The following is a 9,335-nucleotide window of genomic DNA, read 5'->3' on the forward strand; positions in this document are numbered from 1 at the left end:
GCATGCACCTTTAATCCAGTGTTCAGAGGCAGGTGAATCTCTGTGAGTTCGAGGCCAGCCTGGTCTACACAGGTTACAGGACAGTCAGAGCAATAAAACAGAGAGCCTATCTCAAAAATACTAAAAGGAGGAGAAGCCAGCACTAAGGAGGCAGAAGCAGGCATATCTCTGTAAATGCTAGGCCTGGTTGCTAGGCCTGGTTGCTAGGCGTGGTGCTAGCCTCATCCATGTGTCAAATTGTAGATCAATAAAAGGACCTTTCAGACACACACACACAAAAAAAAAACATGTATGTGCACCTGAACATGTGCACACACAGGCGTTAGGCACACACTAGAAACAAACGCAAAGAACTTTGCCAAGTGTGGCCTACCCACTTCGATGGTCAAATCCCTTTTCCTCCGCACTTTAAACCTGCAGTCTCACCTCAAGTCCTTTGACATCAAGCAGATGAATTTATTTGCCTTAGATATGATTCTCACTGTATAGCCCAGACTAGGCTTCTGCCTCAGCCTCTTTAAAAGAGCTAGAATTACAAGCATGTAGCACCATGACTAGCTTGATTTTTTTTCCCCTATGGACAAAGAAGTATCCTCAGGTCTGGAATTTTTAAGTAAATATGAATTAGATTCTGAATAAGCATCATCTTAGTTGGTCATGAATAAGCAAGTAGTTATGATGGGTAGTAGTTATGATGGGTAGAGGAGAACATCTGTAGCTACATCCCAATCCACCCCACCACCATGCTAGGGAATAAAAGCTGGGGCCCAGATCATTCTCTATCTATGTACATTCTTCTTTTATAAAGAAGCAGACAGTAGGGGCTGGAGAGATGGCTCAGTGGTTAAGAGCACTGGCTGCTCTTCCAGAGGTCCTGAGTTCACTTCCCAGCAAACAATCCCATGATGTCTCACAGCCATCTTTCATGGGATCTGATGCCCTCTTCTGGCATAAAGGCATACATGCAGATAGAGCACTCATGCATAAAATTAATTAATTAATTAGTTAATTAATTAATTAATAAAAAAAGAACCAGACAGTAACTGAACCACCAACCACTGTGATAAGCCACCACTGTGTCACGAAAGCAGCTGTAGATAACATGCAAAGAGGTGTGGTCCTGTCCCAGTAAAGTTTTATTTATAAAAACAAACCATGTGCCAGATTTGGTCTAAGACTCTTTTGCTTCCATGATTCTATTGGATTAGGAGACACTCTTTTTTTGATACTAGAACGTTCTCTGCTTGAACCCCAAGTCATGATTTCCTGGGGATCATGACTTTTAGACACAAGGAAAGATCTAGAATAAGAGATGCTTGAGACAAGGGCTCCTTTCAGTGTCCCTTAGTCACAACACGTGGTCCTAAGCCCACCACAACTTGTCACCTGTGTCGCCATGTCCGGATCACAGGATGGCTCTGAGCTCTGATGAGATCTGTGGGAGCAACGAAGTGGCAAATTGCTGGTCCCCACTCGCAGAGCATCTGACCTGGGAGTTCTGGTGGAAGCAGAGAACTCCTGCTTCTAATAAAGATGTCTCCAAAGATGCAAATGCCGCCAGAGGATCACGCTAAAAAAAAACTGCAGGGCTGCACGCAAATTGAAAATCTGACTGTCTGCTGCCACCTAGTGGTGAGCAGCACTTCTGTCTACAATCTCTTGCTTCTGAAGCATTTCCAAAAGAACACACATCTTTTCGTCCTGGAGAAGAATCCATTCTTAAGGCCAATCCGTCGCCTGTATACTTGGGATTCCACTACAGTACTCCAAGCCCCTTGAAAGAAATGAGGTGTCACGTTATTTACAATAATATGGCAGTGATTTTAAACCAACCTAAACCAGAAACAGACTATTTTCCACTAGGGGGAAAAACATCTTAAATATCTAAATAGAAGCAAACTGCTGCTGGCATTGCTTTCTGGCTAGTCTCCCATCACCAGATGCTCATACCTCTTCTGCAAAGCAAATCCACACCCTGCTCCTCTACTCCTTGTCAGCAACCCACCCCCAACCTGGTGCAGCCCCTGAGATCTGGCAGAAGGCGACTAAAGTGAGGTCCTTCCAGACTTTGGCACACACAGCAGCGGTAACCAAGGACCCTGTTGACCCTCAATGGGAAATGTCGGCCTCGCAAGGCAGCAGAGCAAAAGGGCCTTCTAATAAAAGTCTTGGCCTAGGGAAGCAGATTAATTAGTAGGGGGCTTGCTTAGGATGAAGGAAGCCCCAGGTGCAATCCACACATTACATAAACTGGGTACAGTGGGCACAGTGTTATCTCAGCACCCTGGAGGTGGAGCGGGGGTCCAGGAATTGGGGTACAGTGGGCACACTGTTATCTCAGCACCCTGAAGGTGGAGCGGGGGTTCAGGAATTGGGGTGTGGTGGGGCACACTGTTATCTCAGCACCCTGGAGGTGGAGCGGGGATCCAGGAATTGGGTACAGTGGGCACACTGTTATCTCAGCACCCTGAAGGTGAAGCGGGGGTCCAGGAATTCAAGGTCATCTTCAACTACAGAGTGAGTCCAAGACCAGCCTGGCATACATGAGAGCCTGTCTGTGAATGAAGGAAATTGAGAGCAGATTGTCTATAATTTTCATCTTTCAACTCACACCTGCATTGACCTGAATTTGAACCTGGTTTCCACCATGCATGCAAAATTTCAGAATGGTTCCACTTTTCCCTCTTAACACAGTTCTGAGCTAGGCACGGTGGCTTATGTCTTTGATACTTCAGAAGGCTAGGGTAGGAAGATCACAGGCTACACAGCAAGATACTCAAAAAGGTTGGGGAGGGAGCCTGGGGAGATGGCTCAGGCAGCAATGTGTTTGTCATGCAGGCACAGGAACCTGAGTTCAGTCCCCCAGAATCCATATTTAAAAGCTGGATGCAGCAGCAGGTGTGTGCTTGGAACCCCAGCAGGGCCAGAGAGGCAGAAGCAGAGGAATCTCTGGGGCTCATTGGCAGGCTAACCTATCGTAATTGGTGAACTCCAGGCCAAATGAGAGACCCTGTCTCAAACAATAAGATGGAGGAGCTGGGGAGACAGGTGAGCAGTAGGGGTCATTGCCACAAAAGCTGAGAACAGCAATTTGAACCCCCAGCACACAAGTGGGTTAGGGTTAGGGTTAGTGCTGGGCTGGCCACAGCAGGCTGCCTGAAATTCCAGCCTCTGAAGTCAGACAGGATGTCTCTGGAGTAAACTGGTAGAGAGATTAGCCCTAACCAATTTGTTATTGGCCTAACAAATTCAGTGAACTCTGAATTTGATTTAGAGACTCTGACCCCAGTCAGGCGGTTGTGGTTTATGCCTTTAATCCCAGCACTCGGGAGGCAGAGGCAGGTGGAGCTCTGTGAGTTCAAGGCCAGCCTGGTCTACAAAGTGAGTTCCAGGATGGCCAGGACTGTTACATAAAGAAACTTTGTGTCGAAAAAACCAAAGGGGCGGGGTGGGGGGAGGAGGGATTCTGCCTTGGAGAATAAGATGAGGCCAGGCAGTGGTGGCACACAACTTTGGTCCCAACACTCAGGAGGCAGAGGCAGGTGGACCTCCGTGAGTTCGTGCCCAGCCTGGTCTACAGAGCAAGTTCCAGGACTGTCAGGGATACACAGAAGAAAAACTAAGAAAAAATAAAGAAGAAGATGCCTAACATCAACCTGGGGCCTCTACGCAGTGTGCACTCACACCACGTGTGCACTTACACAGGAGAACACATGCATGTGCATGCTCACACCAAAAAATAAAAGTTAAAGAAAATTTTTAAAGGGAAGGAAAACTATATTCTGCCAAAGTACAGCAATTAGTCACTTCCTCCTGCCCGGCCCCACCGAGATCCAGGTTCCTAACTCCACCCGGCACCAAATAAAGGAACACACAGCCACCCACTGCAGATGCCTTGGACTCCCAGCTTGGCGGCTGCTGGAGTTTTGTCAGCATGGAGAAGCATTAGGGCCACTCTACAAAGGATGGCGTGGTACCAAGAGAACAGAGATGACAGGGACCAACCGGAACGGTTTTTTTATGCCAACAGTTTATATTTGGTCTCCAGATGTGAGGCAGCTGACAGCTAATTAGCACGGCTCAGATCTCAGAGCCCCCATTCTGCACACATGGTGCAGGCATGCCAGTGTGAACACGTGTCTGCCTAGGGTTGTGCTTTGATGGAGAATTCTCTGGAACGAACGCTCTTGGAAGGCCTGAGATCTGGAGCCCTGGCGGCACGTGGGACCTTCATGGTCCTGTCTCCTTCCATCAGGCTTGATCCCAGAGCAGGTATCAAGGTGACATTTTGTACTGAGACGGTGATCCTGTCTATTCCAGGGAGGGAAGGAGATTTGGCCCAGCTTTGAGTTCCGGTGGAGGAGAACCCCTTTTAACCGCCAGCCCCCCCCCACCCCCCCGCCCCCTGCCCCCCCCACCTCCACCCCCACCTCCCCCGCCTCCCCAGCAATCCAGAGCTACTGGGCATGGGCTGTGGTGCTGAGAAGCTGGAAACCCGGCTGCAGTGCTTTCTCTGGTGAGCTGTGTGGGAGGGGCTGGGAAAATGCTCGGAGCCGACACTAGACTGTCCAACAGATATGAGGGTCCCCACTGGCCTGGCCGCCCTGCCTCTCCCTTCTGTCTCCCTGCCTGCAAGCTCCTGAGTCCCAGTTTGGGGGGACAGCAAGATCACTGAACCCTCTTCCTAGAGGTCTCAAACTGAGGATGACGCCACCCTCCTGCAAGCTAGGCTGTATTCACAGCAATTTTGAGTCGGCATTGTGGGGACTGGGTGTAAGCAGATGAAGGAAGAATCAGACAAATGACCCCTGAAAACCCTTCTCCAGAACCCTGGTTCTCAACCTCACATAGTATAAGTTCCTAGGCTATGCTTGGTCTCCAGTTGAGGGGTTTGTGAGCATCCCAGACCCATGATGGTCTGGCAAAGGTGACCCATGCATGCTACCTTCACCTGAAGTGGAATTGTGTCTGTGAGTCTCAACTTTGACCTCAGTCACAGGACCTGTTTTGGGATCAATGGATGCTTGGTGCCTCAAGAAGGGGGTTGGACCCGGGCAGTGGTGGCACAAGTCACCAGCACTCGGGAGGCAGAGGCAGGTGGATCTCTGAGTGTTCAAGGCCAGCCTTGTCTACAGAGTGAGTTCCATGATATCTAGGGCTGTTACACAAAGAAACCCTGTCTCGAAAAATCAAAACAAAAAAGGGGTTGAAAATGGGCCTGTAACCTCATGATATGAGCCCAGATTGCATTATATGTACCCATTTGGTGAGTTTGGCAAACCTAGACCCACACCCCAGTGAGCACAACTTTTACCAGGAGACTTTGGCCACCTAGGGTTCCCCAAACAGCTGCTGCTCCCTGAAGGACAGAAAGGCACCAGAAAACTGTCCAGCTGCCCCACTTGGGAACTAAACTTGCCTTGAAGTATTGACTCTTAACTGTTGAGCCATCTCCACCAGCCCCCTTTTAAGGTTTTGGGATTTTTGTGGGGGTAGTTAGTTCTGTTTTTGTTTTGTTTTTTAAATAGGGTCTCACTTAGCCCAGGCTGGCCGCCAACTCCAGCATGCAGCTGGAGATGATCTTGGACTATTGATCCTCAGGCCTTCTCCTTGATGGTGGGATTATGGATTTGTGTCACCGTGGGACTTTATTTGGTGCTGGAAATCAAACACAGGACTCAGTGCATGTTAGTTGAGCTCTGATGGTGTGATTGTGCCTCTTTGAGGTATATGCCCGAAAGTGGTATTGCTGGGTCTGGAGGTAGATTGATTCCTAATTTCTGAGAACCCGCCATACTGATTTCCACAACGGCTGTACAAGTTTGTACTCCCACCAGCAATGGAGAAGAATTCCCTTACCCCACATCCTCTCTAGCACGAGATGTCATCAGTGTTTTGATCTTAGCCATTCTGATAGGTGTAAGATGGAATCTCAGAGTTGTTGAATCATAGTCATCCATGTTTGTCAAACTTAAACTAACCAGGTTCTTTAGATACATAAAGATTGTATTTCACATAGATAGATATCTTCAACCACTTTAAAGAACTATAGAATATGGCATTTAAATAACTTAAGGTTCTATTGACATGAGAGGCAATTGCTCCAGACAGCACCAATCTATTCCCGAGAAAATGCTGGGCACCAAAGACTCCAAGTGGAGTCACTTGAAGCTTGTTTTCTTCTTAACAAAACTGGCCTTTGGGCAAAGAACTGCCCATGCCTCGACCACTGACAAAATGCATGGTGTCCAGACTGGACAAGCAGGATACAAGCAAAAAGACCACCAAATCTGAATAAATAATGAAGTCATTCTGCATTATATGGTACAAATTCAGTGGTGTCAATATGCAAAACAACTCTTTCTGCATATTGTGAATCAGTAACTATATTGAGAGGTTCTTTAAAATCCCTTAGTACCATGAGAATAGCATATAATTCTGTCTTTTGGACAGAATTATAAGGGCTTTGTTTCACTTTACTTAAATCTGATCTGTAACCTGCCTTTTATGATTTATTTGCATCAGTATAAAATGTAGGGGCTCCAGTTATTGGTATGTTACATATAATGCAAGGAAGGATCCAATTAGCTCTTTTTATAAGGTTAATTCTATTGCTTTTGGGATAGCTGTTATTAATCCCTCCCCCAAAATTAGTATAAGCTTTTTGCTAGGATTCATTGTCTTCCCATAATTTCTTTCATTTCATCATTAGTAAAAGGTACTATAATTTCTGTTGGGTCTATTTCTGCTAACTGATAAAGTCTCAATTTTCCTTTTATAATTACTTCAGAGACCTTTTTCACATAAGATTTTAATTTTTTACTCAGCTTATGTGGTAAAAATATCCATTCTAAGATCATATCTTCCCTCTGCATTAAAATTCCTGTAGGGAAATATTTGGAGGGTAAATATGACCAGAATGCAGTTAAGTCTGATCCAAAGCCGGACAGTGGTGGCTCACACCTTTAATCCCAGCACTCGGGAAGCAGAGGCAGATGGATCTCTGTGAGTTTGAAGCCAACCTGGTCTACAAGAGCTAGTTCCAGGACAGGCTCCAAAGCTACAGAGAAACCCTGCCTCAAAAAAACAAAAAAAGACTGGATCTACATGATCCACACGTGCCTCCTATAATTTCTCTTCAATCAAAGTCAATTCTTTCTCAGTTTCAGTTGTTAATTCCCTGGGACTATTTAAGTCTCTGTCACCATCTAAGGTTTTGTTTAAATGAATTATTTGATCAGGTTTTATCCTAGAAGTGGGCCATAGATTGGAAATGTCGCCTAGCAATCTTTGGAAGTCATTAAGAGTCTGCAATGATCTCTCCTAATTTGTGCATTTTGTGCTCTAATTTTCTGTAAACCAATTTTATAACCTAGATAATTGATAGAATCTCCTCTTTGCATTTTTCAGGAGCAATTTGTAATCCCCAGCTAGGCAAATTTTTCTTTACTTTCTCAAACATTCTTTCTAAAATATCTACATTTGAATCAGATAGCAAAATGTCATCCATGTAATGGTAAACTATAGATTCAGGAAATTGCTTACATATTACTTCCAATGATTGACTTACAAAATATTGGCACAGGGTGGGGTTATTTAGCATTCACTGTGAGAGGATCCTCCATTGATATCTTTTAGTAGACTGAGAATTAATATAAGTAGGCACTGTGAAGGCAAATTTTTCTCTGATTTTTCTTGTAAAGGTATAGTGAAGAAACAATCTTTTAAATCAATAACTAAAAGAGGCCATCCTTTAGGCAATAGAGAAGGCAAAGAAATTCCAGATTGTAGAGGGCCCATTAGCTTAATCACCTTATTAACAGCTCTTAGATCTGTCACCATTCTCCACTTTTCAGATTTCTTTTTAACAACAAATACAGGAGAATTCCAAGGGCTGGTTGATGTTTCAATATGCTGAGCATCTAGTTGTTCCTGTATCAGCTGTTCTGAAGCCTCAGTTTTTCTACTGTTAAAGGCTATTTTTTAACCATATAGGTTTCTTAGTTAATCATTTTAAAGGTAGGGCTGTTGGTACCTCTGAAGGTTTGCTAGTTGCTTTTTGCTTTTGTACAGCCTGAATGATTGGTGATTTTTTTTTATAGTACCTTACAATATCCTTCCCAGAAACATGAGTTGGTATATGTTCCATTTCTGAGACTGCAGTAATATTAATCTGGTTATTCCATTGTTGTAACAGATCACAACCCCATAGATTCACTGCTATATTAGCCATATCTGACCTCAGCCTTCCTCTCTGTCCTTCTAGTCCTATACATTCAACCCATCTGGTGTTTTGTATTATGTGACATAGGGTTTTAATTCCTAGGAATTGAACATCTGCCTCCTGAAGAGGTCAATTCAGATGCCAATATTCTGCACCCATGTCCAGTAATCCTTCAATTACAATGTTATTCATTTGTATCCTTAGCTTTGGTCTTTAATCATTTAGAAGTCTGCCATATACGTTTCCTATTTTCTATTGGAATTTTTGATTCATCCTCCATGTTTATTCTATCATCCAGAGCAGTATGATTTTTTACAATAGGCTCTGGATTTTTTAATTTTCTTGGGGAGGCATGTCCTCCACAGTAACTGGGAATGATTGGACCATGTTCAACCTGGGGTCCTGCAAGAGACCCCCCAAGTTGTTTCCCAATAGTAATGGGTTGCCTTGCTTGTCTCTTGCCACATCTTCTACATAATCCAGAAAACTGAGACCTTCTATTTTTGTCATTCCCAGAGGAAACATTACTTCTAGAAATGCCGTGTCTACAATCCCTTCTCAGATGTCCTATTCTACTACAACTAAAACATTTGATATTGCCTCAGCCCAGCAGTGCTGGGATTACAGGTTATGTCCCAGCATGCTGTTTGTTTTTTAACTGAGGACCAACTGGTTCTTTCAAGGAAAAAGGCAAGTAGAACCTCAAGTAGGACCTCAGGTCTCTGGGCTTGGACTACTTCACTTCTCAGAAAATGAATTCTGACACTAGCTGATTTGGAAAGAAGTAGCAGGGCAAAGCACAGATCTAGCCTTGTCTAAACCATGACCCTCCCTCCTCCCCTCCCCTCAGGCACACATGTGTGGAGGATGGAGGACAACTTTCTGAAGTCAGTTCTGTTTCCTCGGGGTTCCAGTGACAGAACTCAGGTCATCTGGATCATCAAGCTAGTTAGTGTTTTTATCAAGCCATACAGTCTATCTCAGCATGGTCTTAAAAAAATGGGAAACGTTTCTGGTGGTGGCAGCACACACCTTTAAATCCAGCAGTCGAAAAGCAGCAGCAGGCAGATCTCTCAGGCCAGCCTGGTCTACAGAGTGAGTTCCAGGAAAG

The sequence above is a fragment of the Myodes glareolus genome, chromosome 6, assembly GCF_982192425.1.
Source record: "Myodes glareolus chromosome 6, mMyoGla1.1, whole genome shotgun sequence".
Classification (NCBI taxonomy): Eukaryota; Metazoa; Chordata; class Mammalia; order Rodentia; family Cricetidae; genus Myodes; species Myodes glareolus.